Genomic DNA, 14,231 nt, shown 5'->3' with positions numbered 1-14,231 from the left:
GGCAATTCCCTTTCCATTTTAATGCTGGTTTTCGCCCGGTGGTCATCCCAACTTCCCATGCCCCCTGGGATGTTCCTTCTGCAGACAAGCATGTGCATGGTGTGTTGGAAAGGCTGCAGCTATGGCTGAATATGGTATTAGCTAAAATAGATTGATGATGGGATGGGCCAGTGTTCTCAGTGGGCAATAAAGTGTGGCTCTCCGCACACATTTTTTCGCTAACGATACTGTCATTGAAACTGAGGACTAAGTACATTGGTCCACGCAATTGGAAAGAACAAATCTGATTGCATACAGGCCAATGCTACCACATTCCTTCTGGGGCCACATGGTTCTTCATGTCTACTTTCTAAAACTGGTTGTGGAGGACTTGTTTCCAAGACAAAATTGGTTCCTCCTGCTTCAGTAGAGGGCCACCAAGAGTAAACAATCACCTCACAGACCTCATCATGCAGCTATAGAAGAGAACTCCTAAAACATGTGCACTGTATGGTATCTGGCCCCAGAGTGACTCCTTTGCATGTGTTCCCATGCTGGAAACAATGTGACCAAATTGGTGGTCATGTCCAATACTTATTCTCCACTGGAACAAATTCTAGTCTGTAGTCTTCAATATTGTAGAGTTATGTTCCAAACTTTTATTTACCCCTATAGAACACATTGATGAATACACATAACACATATAGGTTGCGCAGCAACGTTCTTGATTGCACTACCTACTCTTGGTAATGTAAGTTAGAAAAGGTGGGCTCGTCCGGGATTTGAACCCGGGACCTCTCGCACCCTAAGCGAGAATCATACCCATAGACCAACGAGCCAGAATGAAAATTTTAGTTCTAACCATGTTCAGTGGAGTGTCCTTTATTAACCACCGCACCCCTGACTGCAATTGCAAGAGCTGGTTACCATCACATGTCAAATGTAATCTGGCATACTGTGGGTAACAAGCCTTCACCAATGCCAGCTCTAGGCACAGTCAAAGTTCATGAAAAGAATCAGCTGTGCTCCAAGAATGTCATATAATGATATATCACTCTGTAGTACACTACCTACACTTGGAGATGTTTAGAAGAAAGAGAAAAAAAAAGCAGAACCTTCCGCACCCTAAGCAACAATCATAACCCTAAACCAAAAAACCAGCCTGATCTTGTTTGGTTAATCCTTTTAAAAAATGTAGGAAAATGATCCCAGATCTAGATCATCTATTTTTAGAATTTCATGACTATCCACACTTCGAAGAGCACTATCATACTGGGTTACCCCTGGATATACATGCACAAACAAGTGATTGATTGAAGAGCAAGTCATGCCTGACACTTGCCTAATACCAGTGATAACAACAACTGTATGTGTCACTACCCAAAGAGAGGAGACAAAGTCTGGACCAGATGGGCTTCCTGAGACCAAGGTTTCAGCAGGGTCTTTGACAAAAAGACTGCAGAGAACTTGCAGTGGGATTTCATCGTGGAGTCAAAGACCAGGGCAGAGTTATATTTCATGGTAAAGATACACGGTTCCCAAACACCCTGCATTGACTATCAGGGGTTCAACTAAATTATTATCAATAATCAGAATCCCTTCTCACTGATCTTTCAGCAGAGTGCCTAGAAATGGACCTGGAGAAGGTCTTTGGAGTGCTTGTTGGGCTGATGCCCACCCAGAGGAATCAAGGCAATCCACAGGTTTGTGGGGTTTAGCAAATACTACAGACATTTTAACCTAATTTCTTAAGAGTTTTTAGCCTTATTACCACCTTGACCAAATAGGGGATTCCTAAGGACACATAGTTCCGCAGGTACAATAGGCTTTTGACATCTTGAAACTTCTTTTCATCTCAGCACCCATCTTTCGGTAACCTGGCACCAGCCTGGCCCATACCCTTGAAGTTGATGCATCTGAGAGTGGAGAAAAAGCTGTGTCCTCCCAGACCTATGACAAGGATGTCATAAGTATGGATTGTTGGTTGCTCAGAACAACTCAGATGTTTTCATGGAACACCCTGATGCAGGACTCCATGGGGCAATTCCCTTTCCATTTTAATGCTGGTTTTCGCCCGGTGGTCATCCCAACTTCCCATGCCCCCTGGGATGTTCCTTCTGCAGACAAGCATGTGCATGGTGTGTTGGAAAGGCTGCAGCTATGGCTGAATATGGTATTAGCTAAAATAGTACATTGGTCCACGCAATTGGAAAGAATAAATCTAATGGCATACAGGCCAATGCTACCACATTCCTTCTGGGGCCACATGGTTCTTCATGTCTACTTTCTAAAACTGGTTGTGGAGGACTTGTTTCCAAGACAAAATTGGTTCCTCCTGCTTCAGTAGAGGGCCACCAAGAGTAAACAATCACCTCACCGACCTCATCATGCAGCTATAGAAGAGAACTCCTAAAAAATGTGCACTGTATGGTATCTGGCCCCAGAGTGACTCCTTTGCATGTGTTCCCATGCTGGAAACAATGTGACCAAATTGGTGGTCATGTCCAATACTTATTCTCCACTGGAACAAATTCTAGTCTGTAGTCTTCAATATTGTAGAGTTATGTTCCAAACTTTTATTTACCCCTATAGAACACATTGATGAATACACATAACACATATAGGTTGCGCAGCAACGTTCTTGATTGCACTACCTACTCTTGGTAATGTAAGTTAGAAAAGGAGGGCTCGTCCGGGATTTGAACCCGGGACCTCTCGCACCCTAAGCGAGAATCATACCCCTAGACCAACGAGCCAGAATGAAAATTTTAGTTCTAACCATGTTCGGTGGAGTGTCCTTTATTAACCACCGCACCCCTGACTGCAATTGCAAGAGCTGGTTACCATCACATGTCAAATGTAATCTGGCATACTGTGGGTAACAAGCCTTCACCAATGCCAGCTCTAGGCACAGTCAAAGTTCATGAAAAGAATCAGCTGTGCTCCAAGAATGTCATATAATGATATATCACTCTGTAGTACACTACCTACACTTGGAGATGTTTAGAAGAAAGAGAAAAAAAAAGCAGAACCTTCCGCACCCTAAGCAACAATCATAACCCTAAACCAAAAAACCAGCCTGATCTTGTTTGGTTAATCCTTTTAAAAAATGTAGGAAAATGATCCCAGATCTAGATCATCTATTTTTAGAATTTCATGACTATCCACACTTCGAAGAGCACTATCATACTGGGTTACCCCTGGATATACATGCACAAACAAGTGATTGATTGAAGAGCAAGTCATGCCTGACACTTGCCTAATACCAGTGATAACAACAACTGTATGTGTCACTACCCAAAGAGAGGAGACAAAGTCTGGACCAGATGGGCTTCCTGAGACCAAGGTTTCAGCAGGGTCTTTGACAAAAAGACTGCAGAGAACTTGCAGTGGGATTTCATCGTGGAGTCAAAGACCAGGGCAGAGTTATATTTCATGGTAAAGATACACGGTTCCCAAACACCCTGCATTGACTATCAGGGGTTCAACTAAATTATTATCAATAATCAGAATCCCTTCTCACTGATCTTTCAGCAGAGTGCCTAGAAATGGACCTGGAGAAGGTCTTTGGAGTGCTTGTTGGGCTGATGCCCACCCAGAGGAATCAAGGCAATCCACAGGTTTGTGGGGTTTAGCAAATACTACAGACATTTTAACCTAATTTCTTAAGAGTTTTTAGCCTTATTACCACCTTGACCAAATAGGGGATTCCTAAGGACACATAGTTCCGCAGGTACAATAGGCTTTTGACATCTTGAAACTTCTTTTCATCTCAGCACCCATCTTTCGGTAACCTGGCACCAGCCTGGCCCATACCCTTGAAGTTGATGCATCTGAGAGTGGAGAAAAAGCTGTGTCCTCCCAGACCTATGACAAGGATGTCATAAGTATGGATTGTTGGTTGCTCAGAACAACTCAGATGTTTTCATGGAACACCCTGATGCAGGACTCCATGGGGCAATTCCCTTTCCATTTTAATGCTGGTTTTCGCCCGGTGGTCATCCCAACTTCCCATGCCCCCTGGGATGTTCCTTCTGCAGACAAGCATGTGCATGGTGTGTTGGAAAGGCTGCAGCTATGGCTGAATATGGTATTAGCTAAAATAGTACATTGGTCCACGCAATTGGAAAGAATAAATCTAATGGCATACAGGCCAATGCTACCACATTCCTTCTGGGGCCACATGGTTCTTCATGTCTACTTTCTAAAACTGGTTGTGGAGGACTTGTTTCCAAGACAAAATTGGTTCCTCCTGCTTCAGTAGAGGGCCACCAAGAGTAAACAATCACCTCACCGACCTCATCATGCAGCTATAGAAGAGAACTCCTAAAAAATGTGCACTGTATGGTATCTGGCCCCAGAGTGACTCCTTTGCATGTGTTCCCATGCTGGAAACAATGTGACCAAATTGGTGGTCATGTCCAATACTTATTCTCCACTGGAACAAATTCTAGTCTGTAGTCTTCAATATTGTAGAGTTATGTTTCAAACTTTTATTTACCCCTATAGAACACATTGATGAATACACATAACAGATATAGGTTGCGCAGCAACATACTTGATTGCACTACCTACTCTTGGTAATGTAAGTTAGAAAAGGAGGGCTCGTCCGGGATTTGAACCCGGGACCTCTCGCACCCTAAGCGAGAATCATACCCCTAGACCAACGAGCCAGAATGAAAATATTCGTTCTAACCATGTTCGGTGGAGTGTCCTTTATTAACCACCGCACCCCTGACTGCAATTGCAAGAGCTGGTTACCATCACATGTCAAATGTAATCTGGCATACTGTGGGTAACAAGCCTTCACCAATGCCAGCTCTAGGCACAGTCAAAGTTCATGAAAAGAATCAGCTGTGCTCCAAGAATGTCATATAATGATATATCACTCTGTAGTACACTACCTACACTTGGAGATGTTTAGAAGAAAGAGAAAAAAAAAGCAGAACCTTCCGCACCCTAAGCAACAATCATAACCCTAAACCAAAAAAGCAGCCTGATCTTGTTTGGTTAATCCTTTTAAAAAATGTAGGAAAATGATCCCAGATCTAGATCATCTATTTTTAGAATTTCATGACTATCCACACTTCGAAGAGCACTATCATACTGGGTTACCCCTGGATATACATGCACAAACAAGTGATTGATTGAAGAGCAAGTCATGCCTGACACTTGCCTAATACCAGTGATAACAACAACTGTATGTGTCACTACCCAAAGAGAGGAGACAAAGTCTGGACCAGATGGGCTTCCTGAGACCAAGGTTTCAGCAGGGTCTTTGACAAAAAGACTGCAGAGAACTTGCAGTGGGATTTCATCGTGGAGTCAAAGACCAGGGCAGAGTTATATTTCATGGTAAAGATACACGGTTCCCAAACACCCTGCATTGACTATCAGGGGTTCAACTAAATTATTATCAATAATCAGTATCCCTTCTCACTGATCTTTCAGCAGAGTGCCTAGAAATGGACCTGGAGAAGGTCTTTGGAGTGCTTGTTGGGCTGATGCCCACCCAGAGGAATCAAGGCAATCCACAGGTTTGTGGGGTTTAGCAAATACTACAGACATTTTAACCTAATTTCTTAAGAGTTTTTAGCCTTATTACCAACTTGACCAAATAGGGGATTCCTAAGGACACATAGTTCCGCAGGTACAATAGGCTTTTGACATCTTGAAACTTCTTTTCATCTCAGCACCCATCTTTCGGTAACCTGGCACCAGCCTGGCCCATACCCTTGAAGTTGATGCATCTGAGAGTGGAGAAAAAGCTGTGTCCTCCCAGACCTATGACAAGGATGTCATAAGTATGGATTGTTGGTTGCTCAGAACAACTCAGATGTTTTCATGGAACACCCTGATGCAGGACTCCATGGGGCAATTCCCTTTCCATTTTAATGCTGGTTTTCGCCCGGTGGTCATCCCAACTTCCCATGCCCCCTGGGATGTTCCTTCTGCAGACAAGCATGTGCATGGTGTGTTGGAAAGGCTGCAGCTATGGCTGAATATGGTATTAGCTAAAATAGATTGATGATGGGATGGGCCAGTGTTCTCAGTGGGCAATAAAGTGTGGCTCTCCGCACACATTTTTTCGCTAACGATACTGTCATTGAAACTGAGGACTAAGTACATTGGTCCACGCAATTGGAAAGAATAAATCTAATGGCATACAGGCCAATGCTACCACATTCCTTCTGGGGCCACATGGTTCTTCATGTCTACTTTCTAAAACTGGTTGTGGAGGACTTGTTTCCAAGACAAAATTGGTTCCTCCTGCTTCAGTAGAGGGCCACCAAGAGTAAACAATCACCTCACCGACCTCATCATGCAGCTATAGAAGAGAACTCCTAAAAAATGTGCACTGTATGGTATCTGGCCCCAGAGTGACTCCTTTGCATGTGTTCCCATGCTGGAAACAATGTGACCAAATTGGTGGTCATGTCCAATACTTATTCTCCACTGGAACAAATTCTAGTCTGTAGTCTTCAATATTGTAGAGTTATGTTTCAAACTTTTATTTACCCCTATAGAACACATTGATGAATACACATAACAGATATAGGTTGCGCAGCAACGTACTTGATTGCACTACCTACTCTTGGTAATGTAAGTTAGAAAAGGTGGGCTCGTCCGGGATTTGAACCCGGGACCTCTCGCACCCTAAGCGAGAATCATACCCCTAGACCAACGAGCCAGAATGAAAATATTCGTTCTAACCATGTTCGGTGGAGTGTCCTTTATTAACCACCGCACCCCTGACTGCAATTGCAAGAGCTGGTTACCATCACATGTCAAATGTAATCTGGCATACTGTGGGTAACAAGCCTTCACCAATGCCAGCTCTAGGCACAGTCAAAGTTCATGAAAAGAATCAGCTGTGCTCCAAGAATGTCATATAATGATATATCACTCTGTAGTACACTACCTACACTTGGAGATGTTTAGAAGAAAGAGAAAAAAAAAGCAGAACCTTCCGCACCCTAAGCAACAATCATAACCCTAAACCAAAAAAGCAGCCTGATCTTGTTTGGTTAATCCTTTTAAAAAATGTAGGAAAATGATCCCAGATCTAGATCATCTATTTTTAGAATTTCATGACTATCCACACTTCGAAGAGCACTATCATACTGGGTTACCCCTGGATATACATGCACAAACAAGTGATTGATTGAAGAGCAAGTCATGCCTGACACTTGCCTAATACCAGTGATAACAACAACTGTATGTGTCACTACCCAAAGAGAGGAGACAAAGTCTGGACCAGATGGGCTTCCTGAGACCAAGGTTTCAGCAGGGTCTTTGACAAAAAGACTGCAGAGAACTTGCAGTGGGATTTCATCGTGGAGTCAAAGACCAGGGCAGAGTTATATTTCATGGTAAAGATACACGGTTCCCAAACACCCTGCATTGACTATCAGGGGTTCAACTAAATTATTATCAATAATCAGTATCCCTTCTCACTGATCTTTCAGCAGAGTGCCTAGAAATGGACCTGGAGAAGGTCTTTGGAGTGCTTGTTGGGCTGATGCCCACCCAGAGGAATCAAGGCAATCCACAGGTTTGTGGGGTTTAGCAAATACTACAGACATTTTAACCTAATTTCTTAAGAGTTTTTAGCCTTATTACCAACTTGACCAAATAGGGGATTCCTAAGGACACATAGTTCCGCAGGTACAATAGGCTTTTGACATCTTGAAACTTCTTTTCATCTCAGCACCCATCTTTCGGTAACCTGGCACCAGCCTGGCCCATACCCTTGAAGTTGATGCATCTGAGAGTGGAGAAAAAGCTGTGTCCTCCCAGACCTATGACAAGGATGTCATAAGTATGGATTGTTGGTTGCTCAGAACAACTCAGATGTTTTCATGGAACACCCTGATGCAGGACTCCATGGGGCAATTCCCTTTCCATTTTAATGCTGGTTTTCGCCCGGTGGTCATCCCAACTTCCCATGCCCCCTGGGATGTTCCTTCTGCAGACAAGCATGTGCATGGTGTGTTGGAAAGGCTGCAGCTATGGCTGAATATGGTATTAGCTAAAATAGTACATTGGTCCACGCAATTGGAAAGAATAAATCTAATGGCATACAGGCCAATGCTACCACATTCCTTCTGGGGCCACATGGTTCTTCATGTCTACTTTCTAAAACTGGTTGTGGAGGACTTGTTTCCAAGACAAAATTGGTTCCTCCTGCTTCAGTAGAGGGCCACCAAGAGTAAACAATCACCTCACCGACCTCATCATGCAGCTATAGAAGAGAACTCCTAAAAAATGTGCACTGTATGGTATCTGGCCCCAGAGTGACTCCTTTGCATGTGTTCCCATGCTGGAAACAATGTGACCAAATTGGTGGTCATGTCCAATACTTATTCTCCACTGGAACAAATTCTAGTCTGTAGTCTTCAATATTGTAGAGTTATGTTCCAAACTTTTATTTACCCCTATAAAACACATTGATGAATACACATAACACATATAGGTTGCGCAGCAACGTACTTGATTGCACTACCTACTCTTGGTAATGTAAGTTAGAAAAGGTGGGCTCGTCCGGGCTGTGAACCCGGGACCTCTCGCACCCTAAGCGAGAATCATACCCCTAGACCAACGAGCCAGAATGAAAATATTCGTTCTAACCATGTTCGGTGGAGTGTCCTTTATTAACCACCGCACCCCTGACTGCAATTGCAAGAGCTGGTTACCATCACATGTCAAATGTAATCTGGCATACTGTGGGTAACAAGCCTTCACCAATGCCAGCTCTAGGCACAGTCAAAGTTCATGAAAAGAATCAGCTGTGCTCCAAGAATGTCATATAATGATATATCACTCTGTAGTACACTACCTACACTTGGAGATGTTTAGAAGAAAGAGAAAAAAAAAGCAGAACCTTCCGCACCCTAAGCAACAATCATAACCCTAAACCAAAAAAGCAGCCTGATCTTGTTTGGTTAATCCTTTTAAAAAATGTAGGAAAATGATCCCAGATCTAGATCATCTATTTTTAGAATTTCATGACTATCCACACTTCGAAGAGCACTATCATACTGGGTTACCCCTGGATATACATGCACAAACAAGTGATTGATTGAAGAGCAAGTCATGCCTGACACTTGCCTAATACCAGTGATAACAACAACTGTATGTGTCACTACCCAAAGAGAGGAGACAAAGTCTGGACCAGATGGGCTTCCTGAGACCAAGGTTTCAGCAGGGTCTTTGACAAAAAGACTGCAGAGAACTTGCAGTGGGATTTCATCGTGGAGTCAAAGACCAGGGCAGAGTTATATTTCATGGTAAAGATACACGGTTCCCAAACACCCTGCATTGACTATCAGGGGTTCAACTAAATTATTATCAATAATCAGTATCCCTTCTCACTGATCTTTCAGCAGAGTGCCTAGAAATGGACCTGGAGAAGGTCTTTGGAGTGCTTGTTGGGCTGATGCCCACCCAGAGGAATCAAGGCAATCCACAGGTTTGTGGGGTTTAGCAAATACTACAGACATTTTAACCTAATTTCTTAAGAGTTTTTAGCCTTATTACCAACTTGACCAAATAGGGGATTCCTAAGGACACATAGTTCCGCAGGTACAATAGGCTTTTGACATCTTGAAACTTCTTTTCATCTCAGCACCCATCTTTCGGTAACCTGGCACCAGCCTGGCCCATACCCTTGAAGTTGATGCATCTGAGAGTGGAGAAAAAGCTGTGTCCTCCCAGACCTATGACAAGGATGTCATAAGTATGGATTGTTGGTTGCTCAGAACAACTCAGATGTTTTCATGGAACACCCTGATGCAGGACTCCATGGGGCAATTCCCTTTCCATTTTAATGCTGGTTTTCACCCGGTGGTCATCCCAACTTCCCATGCCCCCTGGGATGTTCCTTCTGCAGACAAGCATGTGCATGGTGTGTTGGAAAGGCTGCAGCTATGGCTGAATATGGTATTAGCTAAAATAGATTGATGATGGGATGGGCCAGTGTTCTCAGTGGGCAATAAAGTGTGGCTCTCCGCACACATTTTTTCGCTAACGATACTGTCATTGAAACTGAGGACTAAGTACATTGGTCCACGCAATTGGAAAGAATAAATCTGATTGCATACAGGCCAATGCTACCACATTCCTTCTGGGGCCACATGGTTCTTCATGTCTACTTTCTAAAACTGGTTGTGGAGGACTTGTTTCCAAGACAAAATTGGTTCCTCCTGCTTCAGTAGAGGGCCACCAAGAGTAAACAATCACCTCACGGACCTCATCATGCAGTTATAGAAGAGAACTCCTAAAAAATGTGCACTGTATGGTATCTGGCCCCAGAGTGACTCCTTTGCATGTGTTCCCATGCTGGAAACAATGTGACCAAATTGGTGGTCATGTCCAATACTTATTCTCCACTGGAACAAATTCTAGTCTGTAGTCTTCAATATTGTAGAGTTATGTTCCAAACTTTTATTTACCCCTATAGAACACATTGATGAATACACATAACACATATAGGTTGCGCAGCAACGTACTTGATTGCACTACCTACTCTTGGTAATGTAAGTTAGAAAAGGTGGGCTCGTCCGGGATTTGAACCCGGGACCTCTCGCACCCTAAGCGAGAATCATACCCCTAGACCAACGAGCCAGAATGAAAATATCAGTTCTAACCATGTTCAGTGGAGTGTCCTTTATTAACCACCGCACCCCTGACTGCAATTGCAAGAGCTGGTTACCATCACATGTCAAATGTAATCTGGCATACTGTGGGTAACAAGCCTTCACCAATGCCAGCTCTAGGCACAGTCAAAGTTCATGAAAAGAATCAGCTGTGCTCCAAGAATGTCATATAATGATATATCACACTGTAGTACACTACCTACACTTGGAGATGTTTAGAAGAAAGAGAAAAAAAAAGCAGAACCTTCCGCACCCTAAGCAACAATCATAACCCTAAACCAAAAAACCAGCCTGATCTTGTTTGGTTAATCCTTTTAAAAAATGTAGGAAAATGATCCCAGATCTAGATCATCTATTTTTAGAATTTCATGACTATCCACACTTCGAAGAGCACTATCATACTGGGTTACCCCTGGATATACATGCACAAACAAGTGATTGATTGAAGAGCAAGTCATGCCTGACACTTGCCTAATACCAGTGATAACAACAACTGTATGTGTCACTACCCAAAGAGAGGAGACAAAGTCTGGACCAGATGGGCTTCCTGAGACCAAGGTTTCAGCAGGGTCTTTGACAAAAAGACTGCAGAGAACTTGCAGTGGGATTTCATCGTGGAGTCAAAGACCAGGGCAGAGTTATAGTTCATGGTAAAGATACACGGTTCCCAAACACCCTGCATTGACTATCAGGGGTTCAACTAAATTATTATCAATAATCAGTATCCCTTCTCACTGATCTTTCAGCAGAGTGCCTAGAAATGGACCTGGAGAAGGTCTTTGGAGTGCTTGTTGGGCTGATGCCCACCCAGAGGGATCAAGGCAATCCACAGGTTTGTGGGGTTTAGCAAATACTACAGACATTTTAACCTAATTTCTTAAGAGTTTTTAGCCTTATTACCACCTTGACCAAATAGGGGATTCCTAAGGACACATAGTTCCGCAGGTACAATAGGCTTTTGACATCTTGAAACTTCGTTTCATCTCAGCACCCATCTTTCGGTAACCTGGCACCAGCCTGGCCCATACCCTTGAAGTTGATGCATCTGAGAGTGGAGAAAAAGCTGTGTCCTCCCAGACCTATGACAAGGATGTCATAAGTATGGATTGTTGGTTGCTCAGAACAACTCAGATGTTTTCATGGAACACCCTGATGCAGGACTCCATGGGGCAATTCCCTTTCCATTTTAATGCTGGTTTTCGCCCGGTGGTCATCCCAACTTCCCATGCCCCCTGGGATGTTCCTTCTGCAGACAAGCATGTGCATGGTGTGTTGGAAAGGCTGCAGCTATGGCTGAATATGGTATTAGCTAAAATAGATTGATGATGGGATGGGCCAGTGTTCTCAGTGGGCAATAAAGTGTGGCTCTCCGCACACATTTTTTCGCTAACGATACTGTCATTGAAACTGAGGACTAAGTACATTGGTCCACGCAATTGGAAAGAATAAATCTGATTGCATACAGGCCAATGCTACCACATTCCTTCTGGGGCCACATGGTTCTTCATGTCTACTTTCTAAAACTGGTTGTGGAGGACTTGTTTCCAAGACAAAATTGGTTCCTCCTGCTTCAGTAGAGGGCCACCAAGAGTAAACAATCACCTCACCGACCTCATCATGCAGCTATAGAAGAGAACTCCTAAAAAATGTGCACTGTATGGTATCTGGCCCCAGAGTGACTCCTTTGCATGTGTTCCCATGCTGGAAACAATGTGACCAAATTGGTGGTCATGTCCAATACTTATTCTCCACTGGAACAAATTCTAGTCTGTAGTCTTCAATATTGTAGAGTTATGTTCCAAACTTTTATTTACCCCTATAGAACACATTGATGAATACACATAACAGATATAGGTTGCGCAGCAACGTACTTGATTGCACTACCTACTCTTGGTAATGTAAGTTAGAAAAGGTGGGCTCGTCCGGGATTTGAACCCGGGACCTCTCGCACCCTAAGCGAGAATCATACCCCTAGACCAACGAGCCAGAATGAAAATATTAGTTCTAACCATGTTCGGTGGAGTGTCCTTTATTAACCACCGCACCCCTGACTGCAATTGCAAGAGCTGGTTACCATCACATGTCAAATGTAATCTGGCATACTGTGGGTAACAAGCCTTCACCAATGCCAGCTCTAGGCACAGTCAAAGTTCATGAAAAGAATCAGCTGTGCTCCAAGAATGTCATATAATGATATATCACTCTGTAGTACACTACCTACACTTGGAGATGTTTAGAAGAAAGAGAAAAAAAAAGCAGAACCTTCCGCACCCTAAGCAACAATCATAACCCTAAACCAAAAAAGCATTCTGATCTTGTTTGGTTAATCCTTTTAAAAAATGTAGGAAAATGATCCCAGATCTAGATCATCTATTTTTAGAATTTCATGACTATCCACACTTCGAAGAGCACTATCATACTGGGTTACCCCTGGATATACATGCACAAACAAGTGATTGATTGAAGAGCAAGTCATGCCTGACACTTGCCTAATACCAGTGATAACAACAACTGTATGTGTCACTACCCAAAGAGAGGAGACAAAGTCTGGACCAGATGGGCTTCCTGAGACCAAGGTTTCAGCAGGGTCTTTGACAAAAAGACTGCAGAGAACTTGCAGTGGGATTTCATCGTGGAGTCAAAGACCAGGGCAGAGTTATATTTCATGGTAAAGATACACGGTTCCCAAACACCCTGCATTGACTATCAGGGGTTCAACTAAATTATTATCAATAATCAGTATCCCTTCTCACTGATCTTTCAGCAGAGTGCCTAGAAATGGACCTGGAGAAGGTCTTTGGAGTGCTTGTTGGGCTGATGCCCACCCAGAGGGATCAAGGCAATCCACAGGTTTGTGGGGTTTAGCAAATACTACAGACATTTTAACCTAATTTCTTAAGAGTTTTTAGCCTTATTACCACCTTGACCAAATAGGGGATTCCTAAGGACACATAGTTCCGCAGGTACAATAGGCTTTTGACATCTTGAAACTTCGTTTCATCTCAGCACCCATCTTTCGGTAACCTGGCACCAGCCTGGCCCATACCCTTGAAGTTGATGCATCTGAGAGTGGAGAAAAAGCTGTGTCCTCCCAGACCTATGACAAGGATGTCATAAGTATGGATTGTTGGTTGCTCAGAACAACTCAGATGTTTTCATGGAACACCCTGATGCAGGACTCCATGGGGCAATTCCCTTTCCATTTTAATGCTGGTTTTCGCCCGGTGGTCATCCCAACTTCCCATGCCCCCTGGGATGTTCCTTCTGCAGACAAGCATGTGCATGGTGTGTTGGAAAGGCTGCAGCTATGGCTGAATATGGTATTAGCTAAAATAGATTGATGATGGGATGGGCCAGTGTTCTCAGTGGGCAATAAAGTGTGGCTCTCCGCACACATTTTTTCGCTAACGATACTGTCATTGAAACTGAGGACTAAGTACATTGGTCCACGCAATTGGAAAGAATAAATCTGATTGCATACAGGCCAATGCTACCACATTCCTTCTGGGGCCACATGGTTCTTCATGTCTACTTTCTAAAACTGGTTGTGGAGGACTTGTTTCCAAGACAAAATTGGTTCCTCCTGCTTCAGTA

General features: G+C 43.4%; 6 non-coding genes across 6 annotated transcripts; all 6 read right to left on the bottom strand.

Annotated features, from left to right (window-relative positions):
• Positions 1-746: 746 nt before the first annotated feature.
• TRNAP-AGG (transfer RNA proline (anticodon AGG)) lies at positions 747-818 on the bottom strand. Its single transcript has one exon. It is a non-coding gene; the product is annotated as a tRNA-Pro (tRNA).
• Positions 819-2,663: 1,845 nt separating this feature from the next.
• TRNAP-AGG (transfer RNA proline (anticodon AGG)) lies at positions 2,664-2,735 on the bottom strand. Its single transcript has one exon. It is a non-coding gene; the product is annotated as a tRNA-Pro (tRNA).
• Positions 2,736-4,580: 1,845 nt separating this feature from the next.
• On the bottom strand, positions 4,581-4,652 carry TRNAP-AGG (transfer RNA proline (anticodon AGG)). Its single transcript has one exon. It is a non-coding gene; the product is annotated as a tRNA-Pro (tRNA).
• A 1,946-nt stretch (positions 4,653-6,598) lies between these two features.
• TRNAP-AGG (transfer RNA proline (anticodon AGG)) lies at positions 6,599-6,670 on the bottom strand. The gene has a single exon. It is a non-coding gene; the product is annotated as a tRNA-Pro (tRNA).
• Positions 6,671-10,533: 3,863 nt separating this feature from the next.
• TRNAP-AGG (transfer RNA proline (anticodon AGG)) lies at positions 10,534-10,605 on the bottom strand. The gene has a single exon. It is a non-coding gene; the product is annotated as a tRNA-Pro (tRNA).
• Positions 10,606-12,551: 1,946 nt separating this feature from the next.
• On the bottom strand, positions 12,552-12,623 carry TRNAP-AGG (transfer RNA proline (anticodon AGG)). The gene has a single exon. It is a non-coding gene; the product is annotated as a tRNA-Pro (tRNA).
• Between the last annotated feature and the right edge of the window lie 1,608 nt (positions 12,624-14,231).

Source organism: Mixophyes fleayi, chromosome 4, assembly GCF_038048845.1.
Source record: "Mixophyes fleayi isolate aMixFle1 chromosome 4, aMixFle1.hap1, whole genome shotgun sequence".
In the NCBI taxonomy this organism is placed as follows: Eukaryota; Metazoa; Chordata; class Amphibia; order Anura; family Limnodynastidae; genus Mixophyes; species Mixophyes fleayi.
This window is presented reverse-complemented; position numbering and strand designations above follow the sequence as displayed.